The 16,899-nt window shown below is 41.7% G+C and overlaps 1 protein-coding gene across 1 annotated transcript in view; it reads left to right on the forward strand.

Annotated features, from left to right (window-relative positions):
* plekha6 (pleckstrin homology domain containing, family A member 6) overlaps positions 1-16,620 on the forward strand; it is a gene marked incomplete at its 5' end in the record, with an annotated part of 144,036 nt that extends 127,416 nt beyond the window's left edge. Inside the window, one exon of the mRNA XM_084445716.1 lies at positions 13,256-16,620. The remainder of the gene's footprint in view (positions 1-13,255) is intronic.
* Between the last annotated feature and the right edge of the window lie 279 nt (positions 16,621-16,899).

Consider the following 16,899-nt stretch of genomic DNA (forward strand, 5'->3'; position numbering starts at 1 on the left):
ACACTAGCATAATGGTGTTTATGAGTCAGCCTACTGTACATGAGCAGGCTGCTTGTGACTACTTCTACTGGGAAATATGGTGCAGATGATGAAGGCAATCAGAAGGACACCTAATCATTCTCATCAGACTGGAGAGGGTCCTCGGGGGCATTTTCCCTCTCCCTCCGGCCCGTCCATTCTAGCATCAACCTAGCATAAGGGGTGGTTATAGGTTTTAACCCCAAACGCTGCAACAAGACTGATTTCTGGGCTTGTGCTAGCTACATTTTAAACTGCAACGGAAATGTAACCGACTCTCTTACAATAACATATCATAGAGAATCTACCTTCATATTTTCAGCATGTTATGTGCATATTTAGTTACAGAAAAACGACCACAAATCATCACTATGCATTCTGTGAAGTGTCGCCCTGAAAATATTGCTTGGCGAGGCCTCGTCGTTATGCAAATTCCATATTACTGCACCAACGTTATTGTAGGCTACATAGGAGTTGGTGGAATGGGAGTTAACTCAGCCCCTTCCAGGATTCCAAATTGCAGCGCTATAGTCAAAATTAGCAACCCAGTTTAAAACCGACACAACGCTGTTAGATTTGAAACCTGGAATTGTTTAGAGGACACTTTGAGCTGCAAAGTAAGCTAAATTGTTATCACCATTGTCTGGTTTCATTTATACCCAGCAAACAGTCAGGTAGACGTTCAGGTCATGTCTTTATAACGTCTGTCAGTCCAGAACCCCATTTGTACGTCTGCTGGACCCCTCAATATTTGAACGTCTGGCTTGGACCCCTCTAAGACGTGCAGAACAGGTTCAATATCTGAACGTCTAAAAAAAAAACTTTTATTCTGGCTCCTAATTGGATGTTTTTGAGCGTCCGAAAAAGAAGTCTAAAATACGTCTTTTAGACGTGTCTTTGCTCAGTGGGTAGTTTTTGTGACGTCGCCTCGTAGCCCCTCCCACTAATTAAGTTGGAGTAGGCCTACCTTTTTCTTCCGACTCCCGAGTGGATCCAGCCTAGGTTGTAATTTGAGCGCAGTGACTACTTGGTATACTATAGTCTCCATTTGATTTTTATAGTCCTACTTGATAGGCTATTGGAACTGTCGTGCGACGTCTCACTGTAAATATTAACAATGCTAAATGTTGCCTGTAGCCTACATTTAACTGCATTAAACAGACACTCGCTTTCACTTCGAAGGAATGCAATTCAAGTAACCCGTCGGAAGATAGGCCTAATGATGTAAATCAAATGTATTTTATATAAACGCATTTACCGTTTTCTCCTGCCTGTGTTCTATAGCCTACCTACTGTTCCGTATTGTGTGTAGGCCAAATCTGTTTTGAAATACCCCGTCTTGTTTCGTGTCATGCCGATCTAACTGATCAAGACGTGGCCTTAAACTTCAGATGATGTATGATTGTTTTCGGTGTTTCCGAAGGCAACTTCAAATATGAGCCTATTTCTCATAATAGCCTATAGTTTCAACACTGCTCTACGCACGCACCTCAAAAGAGAACTTGGAAACCAGTGCGCACAGCTCCTTCCGAGATCAAAGGGGATGATTTCACCCTGTCGCAACTAGACATTTCAAAACGAACGTCTGCTTGCTGTTTATGTCACATTCGCTTTCGGACTTCCGTTCCACTACTTTGATTTTAAGCCTTATATTCGCCTGGAGAGAGGAACATTTTGGCAACCTAGAGCAATAGTGGAGTCGAATCTACACAGTTCTCGCGTTGCCAAACTCACACGGCTCAACAAGGGTCCGCTCTCCAAAGTGCTTTCCATGGTCGGCCTCTTAGCTGTAGTACTGTATGTCCTGCGTTGCCTATTATTTTATGATATTTTAACATAACCAGCGGACATTACAATAACATTCTAGCCAATTGACGGCAGAGGTAGAGACTGCATACAGAAAAGGGGTTAGAAATAATAATCGACTATAATATCCACTATAATAACCACTGTGGTCTGGTTGTCCGACCGTACCAGGTGGGCGAAGTGGCGCAACACTAGCGATACCGTCTCTAGTTCCAGGAGGTTGATGTGCCGTTGATGTTGTAGGACCATAAGCCATTCTACCTCCATGTGTCTGTATAAGTGCTGCCTGCGCAAACCCGCTAACCTCATGTGTGTACACATAGCTTATGATAACCAGGGGGACAACCAGGAACAATAACTAGACCCAGATAGCAAGCGGATCTGGGCCATATATAGGCCAGATCTGGCCCCCTGTGGCTTAGTTCTGGCCCATATATGGCCCAGAATCATTACACATCCACTTGCTATCTGAGTTATGATAACCAGGGGGACCTAGAACAGGGACAATAACTAGAGCTGCGTTCAATGCAACGAAAGTAGCCTCAGCGTCAACAGTCCAAATCAAAGATGGAGGAGATGAAGGCCTCGAAAATTTAACATAGGGCAAGCAAGGAGAGCTCAATCATTAATCCACAGACGGCCGTAAACTGCTGCTCCTAATAATGACTTCATCTGCTTAATAGTGCGTAGGCGTCTGGCTTTCACTTTGGTTTATGCGTAATAAACTCATCACTAGAGATCTAGTGACTCAATGCAGCACATGTACCAGTATACGATCTGTTCTTGGCACAGCTGCAACTTGGCCTTGGAAGCCATGTGTCCTTCTGCCGCCAGGGCCATCAGGAGGCCTTCTCTCACGTGCCTCTTTTGTAAGTGATGCAGATCAGGAAGTCATTATCCACATGTGGGATCCAACCGAGATCCTCCCGAAGAGCCTGTGCGCGTCCCTGCCGGTGGACTCAATCCAGGGGAAAGAGTTCCCCTTCAGGGGATCAAGGAAGTAGAAAGAAAGTATCTATCAACGCGTCCGCCCCGTGGCACTGTCCATGGTGCTGACTCAGTCTCGGGGAGGCAAGTCTGTGAAATGCCCCTTGCTCCGGGAACCACAACTTACCTTCCATGTTTCCGTCTCTAGACCATTCTGACCGCTGCTTTACATGTCCCTATGGGGTATCTCTTCTTAACTCTGTTGCTAATTCCATATTGTAATATTGTTTTACAGCAGGCATCAGTGCAGGACTGTCACACCTGATATATTACACAATGGGGCTGATGTGCGAACGTTAGTGAGTGCCCCAGACAGCAATCCGATCAGGGCCATATACAGGCCAGATCTGGCACTTGTGGCTTAGTTCCGGCCCATATATGGCCCAGATCCGCTTGCTGTGTGGGGCACGATTGACTGCGCCTTGTGCAGAAAGCGTAGCCGTGCCCAGGGGCGGACTGTTATTATAAATATGTCATATGTTTCATGATGTTAAGCTTTGCTAGTTAACTTTGATTATAGATATGTCATATGACAATATGCTGAGGAATGTATGATGCTAGTAGGAGCTAGCTAGCTGCAGTGTTGACCTAAGCTATGTTCTGGTAGTAGGAGTTACTACTACCCAGATAGCAAGCGGATCTGGGCAATATACAGACCAGATCTGGCCCTTGTGGCTTAGTTCTGGCCCATATATGGCCCAGAATCATTACACATCCGCTTGCTATCTGGGTAGCTTACTAGCTTACCTCAGCTTTTTGGTAACGATAGTTGAGATATCAGTATATAGTATACTGATATATTAACTATCGATATAGAATATAATATATCGTATCAGTTGTTTTCCCTTAGTTACTTTTTCTTTCCTTCCTTTTCTTTTTTTCTATCTTGATTTCCCTTTTCTTTGGGAAAGACAGGACTCAACACAGTTGTTGGTACTCCAGCATCAGCAGTGGCTCAGGGGGATTAGCTGTGTTGAGAGATGAACCCTAGGGCAGTGGCAGACCTTTTTCTAAGGGGTGAGAGGGGCCTCGGAGAGCCTCCGCTATTTATTTTGGGACAAAACGTGCAATCTCGCACTTGAGAGCCAACTTTTTACTTGAAATGAAGAATTGCAAACAAAGACAAACTTTTCATTCCAAGCTGTTCGAGGGCCCCTCCCCATTGGGAGGTAGCCAGTCCCAGTTTTCACCCCCCACTACAACGTCCGTGGATGGGAGTAAAGCCTGTGGTACAGTATACTTAGATTTTTTGAACTATGCGTCAACCACGCGTTTCCTGCTTTCCTTTGGAGCGCCGGTTGTGGTTGAATTTGCAGGCACGTAGAAATTAATGTGTGGCAAAACAAGCAAGTATACCGCACCGCGGGCTTCATGTGGTCTCGTCCCTGGATGGGAGTAATGTGTTCTCGTCTGCTCGAAGCAGTTAAAAGCCACAGCAGCATTTTTTACAAGCTGGAGGTGAGAAGTGGATTTCTGGCCCAGCCCAGAGTACAGGGAGTTACAGTAATCTAAACGATAGGAAATAAAAGGATGGACAATCTTTTCAAGGTCTATAAAACATACTGTAGGAAGGACCTCATTTTAGATGTATGTTCGTCAGCTGGAGAAAAAAAACATTTATTAATATATACCCCCAGATTACAGGCAGCTGACTTCCCAGATAGCAAGCGGATCTGGGCCATATACAGGCCAGATCTGGCCCTTGTGGCTTAGTTCCGGCCCATATATGGCCCAGATCCGCTTTCTATCTGGGTTAGCAAATAGAAGAATCTCAGACTTCATTAAGATGGAGGAAGTTCTGAGGGAAACGAGCCTGTAAACGGCAAGCTATTGGCAATGGCTAGAATGTCTGACTGCCTCAAGTATTTAACTTCAGGAACCTAGTACCCAGATAGGAAGCGGATCTAGGCCATATACGGGCCATATATGGCCCAGATCTGCTTGCTATCTGGGTAGGAATAGCATCTAAGGGATTCATCTGGTTCTGTAAGGTTGACAAGGACATGCACTCAAAATGGGTTAGCAAGACGGGACCAGAGCAGATACATAGGTCTCTGGATTCATGGGAGATCTGCTGTCTAATCCCCTCTATTTTGTTAATAAAATGATTGAGGGACTCGTCATATTTAACACTTGATGTTTCTAATAGTTGACTGGAAGTGGGGTTGATCACTGAGTCAAGGATCTGAAAAAAGACTGTGGGATGCTGGGATATCTTTTTTTTCCACTTTCCTGCATTACCTTTTAATGACCCATGTGTGGTAATTAATCCAAGGCAGGGAGTCCCATTTCACATTCTTTTCTTTCAAAGAATATTCAAGAGGGATTAATTCAATCAGGAAACCAGCTCATCGGGGGAGTAGGCCTAATGGATTTGCTTGGAGCACTAGAGGAAGCTGCTGAGACAGCCTGGTGGAAACGCTGAGCTGAGTGTGAATTGAGAGAGCGAGAAAGGATGGATGTAGTGGGGCTTGGGGCCCAGATAGCAAGCGGATCTGGGCCATAAACAGGCCAGATCTGGCCCTTGTGGCTTAGCTCCGGCCCATATATGGCCCAGAATCATTACACATCCGCTTGCTATCTGGGGGACAGGAGGAGGGAGCTGGGTATGCGAAAATCACGGCTTTATGGTCAGAGACAGGGATGTCTAGCATGTGATCCAGAACCAAACCACGAAGACCTTTGCCAGACTGAACAAATTTCAATGTTTCAAACATGAATGGAATCAGTAGTAAAATACGTGGACATGGATATTAAAAATCACCAAGAATAATAACTCATAATAGAACTCAGCTCAGTGGCCTTGCGGTTAGAGCGTCCGCCCTGAGACTGGGAAGGTCGTGAGTTCGATCCCCGTCCGAGTCATACCAAAGGCTATAAAAATGGTACCCGATGCCTCCCTGCTTGGCACTCAGCATTAAGGATTGGATTGGAGGTGAGTCCCTGTGACATACTAGCATCATGTCCAGGGGGTGGACTTGTACATCAAGCTGCCTCACGCTACAGAATCAGGAGATAGGATCCTGCCCTATGGGCCACTAGGCCAAGAGAAACATTGGTTGGAATAGAACTGTCATAATGAGGCATATGAACTGAGAGCAAATCAGAGAATTTTTGATTAAAACTAGCATATACAGTAGTTTCCCAGATAGCAAGCGGATCTGGGCCATATACAGGCCAGATCTGGCCCTTGTGGCTTAGTTCCGGCCCATATATGGCCCAGAATCATTACACATCCGCTTGCTATCTGGCTTGGGGGGCTTTAAAACACAGTAATTGTAAAGCTAAGAATCTCAAAGGAGGCAAAACTACCAACCAAGAGAAACTGTGGCCAGATAATCTGGGCTGATGGAAAAAAGAGAAATCTGGTTTCAATAAAATGTACACTATCACCAGGATTCAGCCATGACTCAGTGATCAGAAAAAAGTCAACGTTGTGTGACATAATAAAATCTTGACAAATAAAATACGTCACATTGATAATATTAATAATAGTAACAATAATGATAATAATAATAATAATATACAATTATTTAGACAGCAAATGAACATAAAAGCAGGGAAAATAATATGGAAGATGAAAGCCAATAAAAAGAAGATATAGTGAAGTGAAGAAATCAAGTCTTGAATGTAGATGTGTACACGTCTATTTTTCAAATAGTGTTTTTACCTTTTAAAAAGCCGCCTTCAGTGAGCGGTCGTTTGGCCCTTTCCCAGATAGCAAGCGGATCTGGGCCATATACAGGCCAGATCTGGCCCTTGTGGCTTAGTTCCGGCCCATATATGGCCCAGAATCATTACACATCCGCTTGCTATCTGGGTTCTGTCTATCTTTCTGATGACAGTTTAATAAGTGCAATTCTTTGGTTAAAAGCATCTGCTAAATGACTAATGTAATTGTGACAGGAGTCTGGCTCGCGAGTCTAGTCATTACTCATCAGGTGCTCATTCAGTCTTTTATAGGAGTTCTTGGTATCGCAAGATCAACTACAGTCAACCCATTTTCACGTGGGGCTAATTTGCAGATATATGGGCTATGAAAAACGTCATCAAAACAATTTGTCATCAAAAACGATTAACACATTTTACATCACATATAGCCTAATGCAGTGGATAGTTAATAACCAAGGCTGATAACATTGAGTCTTAGACCGTTCATACGACAGACACCCTGCAGATCTTTGAATTAACTACATTATCATATGCAGAGAAGGAAATATGTGGATTGGAAAATGAAAACTATAAAAATGGAACCAAGTCCAATTCTTCATTAAGACCATCTGAGAATGATTTGAGTTCAAAGATCCAAAAGGATTCTCGTTTTAACAGTTGTTTTCCAATGTCTCTCCCTCTTCTGTTTTGCCAAATTTGTTCCAGACACATTTCAATTCACCCACACGGTGTCCCCTCCATACAATGACAGGGGATGTAGCATCACTCTGCTTAATACTGCTCCTATGTTCAGTTAGACGAACCTTGCCAACATACCTTTTTTTTTTTTTTTTTTTTTACAAATAAAGAACAGGACATATATGACATAAGTGGTGTTACATGTAATGCATGATTTGATCTCATATTCCTTACTGGCTGCGGGACATGGAAATGATTTGGTTCAAACCATATGTTTGCAGGAGGTACATGATCTGCATGGGTAATCTCCCTTAATGAAAGCCTGTCTGCTTTTACCAGTGTGCCTCTGATGTTTGGGGAATGTTTATATGTAAAAAAAAACAAAAAAACAATGTGTCTCTGATGTTTGTGGAACGTTTATATGTAAATTGTAATTTACATATAATTGTCCCACACAAATCAAAGACACACGGGTAGTTTATATGTAAATTGAAATGTACATATAAATGTTCCCCAAACATCAGAGGCACACTGGTAAATGCAGACAGGCTTTCATTAAGGGAGATTACCCATGCAGATCATGTACCTCCTGCAAACATATGGTTTAAACCAAATCATTTGCATGTCCCACAACCAGTAAGGAATATGAGATCAAATCATGCATTACATGTAACACCACTTATGTCATATATGTCCTGTTCTGTACTTGTAAAAAAATAAAAAAAAATAAAAGGTATGTTGGCAAGGTTCGTCTAACTGAACATAGGAGCAGTATTAAGCAGAGTGATGCTACATCCCCTGTCATTGTATGGAGATGGGACACCGTGTTGGTGAATTGAAATGTGTCTGGAACAAATTTGGCAAAACAGAAGAGGGAGAGACATTGGAAAACAACTGTTAAAACGAGAATCCTTTGGGATCTTTGAACTCAAATCATTTTCAGATGGTCTTAATGAAGAATTGGACTTGGTTCCATTTTTATAGTTTTCATTTTTCTAATCCACATATTTCCTTCTCTGCATATGATAATGTAGTTAATTCAAAGATCTGCAGGGTGTCTGTCGTATGAACGGTCTAAGACTCGATGTTATCAGCCTTGGTTATTAACTATCCACTGCATTAGGCTATATGTGATGTAAAATGTGTTTATCGTTTTTGATGACAAATTGTTTTGATGACGTTTTTCATAGCCCATATATCTGCAAATTAGCCCCACGTGAAAATGGGTTGACTGTAGTTGATCTTGCGATACCAAGAACTCCTATAAATGACTGAATGAGCATCTGTTGAGTAATGACTGAAGAAGGCAGAGCCGAAATACGTCTGTTGAGGTCTGTCACGTGAGTGTATGAAATAAAGAGCATACTAAAATAGTTTTGAGTTCGGACCCTCATCCCTTATTCTGAGCAGATTTAGTAGCGGTCCTGCACCGGTTCTGAGCACAGTGACCCCCACTAATATTGATTGATGACCTCAAATAATGCGTGCAACTGGTAATTGATGATTAATCACTAATTGCCAAAACAATTTGACGACGAAGGATGGGATCTCTGTATTGACATGTCCATATTTCAGTTTTCGACTCTGCAGAGCTGGAAGTATTGACCTCCAGTCCTTCACAACACCAACAGAGAGGAGCATTAAAATACAGCCCTCCGGTTTGATTTAGAAGGGGCCTGAACATAACTGAGGTTGGACCTGCCAATAGGGGATTTTCCCAAACCCATATTTCAAAATCCTACAAAAAAGAGGTGAAGAGATACAGCTAGACTAGTCTAATAATTTTTGACAATATTTTAACATTTTCTGACGTCATACCCAGATAGCAAGCGGATGTGTAATGATTCTGGGCCATATATGGGCCGGAACTAAGCCACAAGGGCCAGATCTGGCCTGTATATGGCCCAGATCTGCTTGCTATCTGGGTAGAACTCTTGGTAGAGGAACGTACTGACCAAAACCGTTCAGGAAAATTCAGGAAAAACGTACTGAATTAATTGTTTAGAGAAACATATTAAGAAATGTGCCGTGCACTGCCTACAGATCTTAAGATAATTCAGGGAAAATGTACTGAACTGCTACAGGAACTATCCCAGATAGCAAGCGGATCTGGGCCATATTCAGACCAGATCTGGCCCTTGTGGCTTAGTTCCGGCCCATATATGGCCCAGAATCATTACACATCCGCTTGCTATCTAGGATTAAAGGCATCAAATTCTATACCATTTTTTTTAGAAAAAATTGTGATAGACTTGTGCCATAAATATTTTTTTAAATGTTCTCTATTTTCTCTCCAAAGGCAGGATAACATGGGTAATAAAAACAGTGTCCAGTGTGTGATCTGTTGAGGACCTTCCAGTGTGTCCTGTCTGGGATATGGTTAAAAAGTATGGGTTTGACCTGTTATCTCAATTGGATCCCTGGAAAAAACTGGGTTTCCCAGAAATTTTTACATTGGGTATGAAGCAGTTAGAAAAACTGTAAGCTATGCTTCTGCAACTAGAGAAAACTGGAGATTGTGGAAAAATCAAAGCAGTGACCTGAGTCTCAGTAGATGGAAGGATATCAAGGTCAAAGTAACTTTATAATAATGTACATGCTTACACATGAAACAAAACATGTACCTAGGACCAGCAGTGTACGATAAAAAACATCTAATAATATTATTATTAATAATAATAATAATTGTATTATTATTATTATTATTATTAATAATAATAGTTCTATACTAAGAATAAAATAATCATATATAATAACCCAGATAGCAAGCGGATGTGTAATGATTCTGGGCCATATATAGGCCGGAACTAAGCCACAAGGGCCAGATCTGGCCTGTATATGGCCCAGATCCGCTTGCTATCTGGGAAATATGAGCGTATCTAATACAACAGTGCAATGGATTAAAACTGACCAGCATGTTAAAAGAAGGGGGAATAGCAGCATTAAGACAGGGTTTAAAAGCAGGACAACAGCATGGCAGATAGCAGCACAAGTTGGCAGAACAGTAAAGCGTGTTGATGTGCATTAACGAGGCGTGGAGTCCAGAAGTCTGACAGCCCCTGGGAAGGAGCTGCGGTTCAGTCTGTCTGTTCTGGACGTAATGCTCTGCAGCATCTTCCCCGAGGGGAGGGGGTCAAACAGCCTCTTCCCCGAGGGGAGGGGGGTCAAACAGCTCTTGCACTGTTATCGACTGCGTATTTACTATAATGCATTTCACTTTTAAATATTGTAACTGGATTTGTGTATTATTGTAATTTGTGTATCTTATTATTCCCAGATAGCAAGCGGATGTGTAATAATTCTGGGCCATATATGGGCTTGCTATCTGGGTTGTAACATTGACTTGTAAATGTTATTATTGTAACTTGTGTATTCTAAATTTTATGGTCCACTTCAAGTCCTTGGAAATGTGGACTCCGAGGTACTTGACACTGTGGACCATTTCCACGCGTGGGGTGCTGTAGCCTCTCCTCCTAAAATCCACGATCAGCTACTTCATCTTCCCTACATTTATGGAAATAGTTGTTCTCCTCGCACCAGTCCACCAGATCTTCCACCTCCTGCTGGTATGACAACTCGTCGTTGTGGGATATCAGTCCCACTACTGCTGTGTCATCTGCAAACCTCACAATACAACTTCCTGGATGTTTAGCTTAGCAGTCGTATGTGAACAGCGTGTACAGTAAGGGGCTGAGGACACATCCTTGGGGGGTGCCGGTGTTGACGATGATGGGGGAGGACGAGATGCCGCGGACCCTAACAGTCTGTGGTCGGTGTGTGAGGATGGCTAGGCTGCTAGAGCAAAAACAGCTTAAAAGCATGAAAACCTTTTTAGACAAGGCATCTACGATACGATAATACTTTATTCATCCCGTCAGGGAAATTCATTGTTGCAGCATGACACATAACAACGGACAAACACTAAACCACAACAAGACAAAACAATAAAACAATCAAAACATTAAAAGGCAATCAAAACATTAAAAGGCAATAAAAACATAACAGGGCAGCAAAAGCATCTGAGGGGCAGTTGTCTAATCCGCAGGGGACAAAATGGTCTGACAGCTCCTCAGTGTTGCTGAAGGGCGAGGGCCTCAGACCCAGACCTCAGATCTGGGCCATATATGGGCCGGAACTAAGCCACAAGTCCCAGATCTGGCCTGTATATGGTCCTGATCGGATTGCTGTCTGGGGAGTAATGGGACGCCAGCCTCTCACAGTGACACTGAAGGGCGGAAGTATCACTCGCAAGAAAAAAAAAGAGCGAGATCCCTGCTTTTGATGTCAACACTATACTATAAGACATGACACATTAAAACAAGACTTAAGCCTAAGATTTTTTTTTTATATATATATATACATAGAAAAAGCACTGCCTTCTGCTCCTTTTCAGCGCTTTCTGCGCAAGTGTTCTGTAACCTTAACGGGAATCATAGCTTACTTTCTATCCAACGTTGACTCAACCGTTAACAAAATCATCCTTAACGTCAACTAAATTAGTAATATTATAAAGGGCCTAGCCTACGATAAATTAATAGCCATCAGCTAAAATTATATCAAATTAATTAGTACTCGCATTGGCTTTCGTGTTTGAGCAGCCAAGGCGCTGTTTGTGAGTAGCCTACATGATATCATCCGTGGACGAAAACAGTACGGGGCATTTCACAACCTTGTATACATGTATCGTATGTGACTCATGTCATATAACTCTGTGTAGTGTCAACCGGTAGGCTACTTTTATCCATCTTGAAGTCTTTTGGGGGCACTGGTAACTAAGTAAGTAAGTGCTAGGGATCGTACCAATTCTCCTCGTCCTGATTGGTCAGCTGTCAGAAAGGTGCTTGACATCACACGGCGCTTTTCTGAAAAGTAAAACAAAATTCAACTCAAAAGGCGGTGGTAGCTGCACTTTTTAAAAAGGCGTCCGCCATTTGCCTTTTCCCATAGGGTTACATGTAAAAAAGGCACTGCCTGTTAAAAAAAAAAAAGTCTAGTGTGAACACAGCCTTAGATTGGCATTCTGGCTGGTATCTCTCACATTTTATTGATTGATGAACTGAAATAATGCATGCAACTGGTAATTGATGATTAATCACTAATTGCCAAAAACATTATGCCATCAAGCATAAGCAATAACATTTCTATAACTTCCACAGGTTGTAGGTTCCTTCTGCATGATGTAGCTTGTTATAGCTAATTGCACTTGGCCTCCTTTATTGCAGTTTGCAGTTATATTTTCTCTTCATTCCCTCACAGTGGTGTACTGTACATGTTGTGTGTACATGTCAGTCTTACTCAGCATGATAGAATAAAAAAGTGTGGGTGGAGACGTTTGTATTTTTTCTTTTAATGATTAAATCATCAAATGTGAAATTTGTGTCCACTGATTACGACTATTATTTAGAGGGAGTATAGCTAGAACCTCACAAGGAGAAGTCTCACACAGATTGTACACATACACGCACACACACAATCCCCTCTGGATTTTATTTCCTTGCAACATGTATTTGGCAAAAACACATCCAGCCTTCTGCCCTAACTTTAAGTTTTGGCAGGAAAACCTATGGAACCATGCTGGTCTGTGAACCAGTTCTGGTCATGGCCCTTATAAAAAGTCGAGAACTAAAATTGAATGCAGAAACCAATGGCACAGGACTCATTTTTGTGGTCATGGACCTGTGCCTCGTTTCGAAATGGTATTTTTTCTTCTGAAGATTGAACAGTTACTATTCATGTTAGGTTGACCGTTACCATACCAACAAGGACTGTTGACTCCAATTTACTCCTTAATCTGTCACACGTCATGTTTGTTGATGTTCACCAGTTTACAACACTCAAATCCCTGAACCTTGGAAAGACAATTGATGAATATTTTATTAGATTCTAATGTGGTTTAGTCCAATGACACACCCTGTAGATCCATCCGTCAAATAAGTGTATCAAGGGACTGTAGGAATGTGCCTTGGAGTGGTTGACCAAAATGACGGGGAAATCCATTTTTAGCCTACTGTTAGGATTTCAATATGTGTATTATCTGAGCATAATAATGTTTTTATCAGCTTAAGTCACCCTTTTCCCCTCTCTTCTTTCATAGCTCAAGCCCTAGCTGCCGTCAAGTTCGACGGGGCGTCCTTTTGAGAATTCACTGGATGAAAAAAAACAACCACAGAAAACCCCAAAGAAACTACTTTTGTTTTGTTACACCAGACAGGTGAACCATTCCAATGATCCAATAACACGGCACTAGGAAGAGGAGCCAGGAAGAAGAACCAAGAAGCTGTGAGAAGGAAGCCGGCAGCATGAGGTCATTTCAAACCCAAAATGTGTAGAGAGACTGAAAGCTCACTTCTCCCAAGTCCAAAGGGAACTATTCTCTACTCTTCTTCTTCTTTAGTCCTTCGCTGCACTTATATGCTTCTTCACCTCACTCCAGGCCTGGCTCAGACGAGTTACTATTAAAAGGCAGAGGACAACACTGCAATTTCAACCACAATGTCGCAAGTCTGACTGTTGAGGCACGTGATGCCGAAGAAAAAGCTATTGAACTAGCTGGCGAATTGAGGCGATGTCTGTGGGCTAGCTGCCAACGCTCCCTACCATGCTAAGCAGTGATGCTGTTCATCTGGGTAACAGGACAGTGATGCTGTTCAGCTGGGTAACACAGCTGGGTAGTACATCTTCTGAGAGACCAGAAGGAACATTTGTTGAACTACGTGGACTGTGTTCTGGACTGCATGTTTGAAGAGGGATCTTTCTGTATGTGACACATGTGGGTAAGATTAACTGTGACATGAGTTGGACGGAAGCAGAACTTCTAGAAAGGAGGGGTCAAGATAAGAGGAAGCAATTAGTGCAGGGAGAAGCAAACAGAACCAATCAAAGGCCTGATCTGCTTAGTGTAGAGAGACAACGTTCTTGTGGGGGGTGGGGGGGTGGTATGGTTCAAGAACCATAAAAATACATCAGTGAAAGGATTACTAAAGCACAATTGGTAGCATCCGTAGGGTCAGCAGTCTGTTTAAATCCCGTATAAACAGCCTATGACCTTTGACCTGTGTCATTGTGTCAGTCACAGTAAGGGGATCCGACCTTTTCTACACAGCAACACAAGTACAGTCATTCACACATTCACACGTACAGTAATGCGCATTTGTACGGTGACCCTTGCAGCTACACATAGTGATTGGAAGAGCCCCACCCGTCACCTCCCAATGTTCACAAAGGTGAAGACACACCTTCAGAATATGTCACTGTGATGCCTAGTAGTACCTTCAACCCCCTTCTAATAACACATCTCTTTTCTTTAGATAATAGGGCTTGTTCCAACTCTTGTATACATATGTGGTGGTCTGTAGGGATGTCCTTGTCTCACACCAGAAAACCACTGTTTGATGTCTGGTTAGAGATATCTTGTTTTAAGCATCAAAGCCATTGGACACAGTCCTCTCAATATTAAGACCTTACTTCAGTGGTACGTGAAAACCTAAATGTGAGTGAAATATACATTTAGATATACTATGTGGAAAGACATCAGTGAATAAAGTGACCTTAGAATTGTAAGTCTGATAGTCAGAAACACTTTGTGTTTACATGGGCCAGCAACTTGCATTGTAGCCAGTTCACAGGAGCCTATAGTATCACCCAACATATATTTTACACACATTACCTTGTCATACTGTGCCATGTAGTCTAAACCTTTAGTATGTTAAAAGAGCAGGCTCATATTGCCATTTTATTTACCTTCTCAAATACATAATGGCATTTGCCTGAATAATGTTTTCCTGTACAGGATCACAATGCAAGGATAAGCTTTTTGTAAGGGTCCTTGGTTGGTTCGCTGTACGTTACGGTGTAGACAAACACAAGGTTGCCTAGCGCATGTAACGGATGAGCAGGGATCTGGAGGAACTCCAATTATTATGATTGGATAGATTGGATTGGATGACTAAAAGATTATAAATTCCAAGACTATGACTGCTCAACCTATCAGCAATATCCACGCTAACACCCCATAAGCCACATCCTGTTTAAGTCATTAGGAAGTGATGTAGCAAATAAATGCTCTACTCTTCACCTCTTCTCCAAACATGCAAGTTGCTGACCCATCCCTGTGGAGTTATTGGCCGTCTCTTGATAAGGAAAATCTGTTTGTCAGTCGATATCACTGTTTCAGTGTGTAAAATGTCAAACTGTGGCCTCTGTGAGAATACTCCCCTCCCTAAGCACTACCCAACCGTCTTTCTCCTCAATTGATCTCATGCTTTTAGTCACCTGTCTCTCCCCTGTCTGTCTCTAGCAGTCATAGTGGCTGGAAAATGATGCTGTTTCTGTATTAGGAAAATATATTTACTCAGATACAAGCCAACATGTTTAATGAAAAGTGAACAGAAAGGAATTTGTATTAACAAAGCAGTTTATGGATCTCACAAGGCAAAAAAAAAAAAATCAGTTCTAAAGAAAATAGTTATATTTTTTCTTGCTTTGTTTTTGTTTTCAGAAAGGGAATATTAAGGTCAAAATATGCAGTACATATTTTTTTAGACGCATGGGTATTTGATTATAAAAAAAATGATGTTTCAGCCGAAAGGTAAATTTTTTCATGTAATCAGGAATGTTAAGCATTTTTCACAATAATGGGGGAAAACAGTTATAGTTGAGATATTTTTTTAATTTATTGCTTTTGAGCATTGTCTTGAAGGCCCAAGTTTCTGGTGATTTTGAAAATATAGGTATTTTTGGAACAATTGGCATTGGATGCGTTGACAAATGCAAAACAGCCAAATAAAGGGTGTCCAATATTTGATAACTAATGTAGCATTCATGGCTAATAATAATATGGGGAGGTTTAGCACATTGGTCAATGTACATATTTCTAATTTCAACTATATCTTAATATTAACATTGCTACTTTGGGGGGAAAAATACACAAACTGCTTGAACTATGCAAATACAAAAAAGAAAATCAGTATGCTTGCTTTAGGAATACCTTCTTGCAATAAAGTGAATGTATACACATAAAACGCGTTTCTCTGTAGATGCTTTCCGAAAGACCCCCTCAGTATTTTGTAAGAAAAATGTCTTGCTATCTTGAATGATCATATTATTACCACTATGGTTTTATCATGTAATTGATATTGAGTATCACTGCCAAAAATAATGATACTACTGAAGATTATCACTCACCTTTGCTCTTCATCAATAGACCCTTAATATTGACAATATCATAAGGACTTTGTTATATCATGTGTATGTCTGGACAAATAAAGTTCAAAACAGATATGGACTGGGTTTCTCAAGATTACAGTATGTTAAAGTGGAGATTTTAACATGTTTGGTATAGCTCGAGGGTAGGGCCATCATCCAAGATCACGGGTCAGGGGTCGAAGGTCAAATGCATTGTTGCCAGGTAGCAAGTAGTAGCAAGTTGAGCAGTGCTTGCATGGAGCAACTAAGGTACTGTGCTCCTCCAGAGGGAAATCATTGACCTCCATTAAAGTATATTTGAATTAAACCCATTGTGTTTTTGTTTGGTTCTGAAACAGTTTAAGCTTTTTTAGTCGGTATTTAACCAAGTTAAATACCCCTGCATGGTCTTTATTCAACTGTTCTTAAACACTAATGGCCTCATGGGCTGTAGTTGGTGGGTGGTCAGAGCTACACCATGTGCTGTTGAGGGGAAGAAGACATTCGTAGCCCCAAACACACACACACAACCCCCCCAACTTACACACACACACA

This window comes from Borostomias antarcticus (assembly GCF_949987555.1).
Source record: "Borostomias antarcticus genome assembly, chromosome: 11".
Taxonomy (NCBI): domain Eukaryota; kingdom Metazoa; phylum Chordata; class Actinopteri; order Stomiiformes; family Stomiidae; genus Borostomias; species Borostomias antarcticus.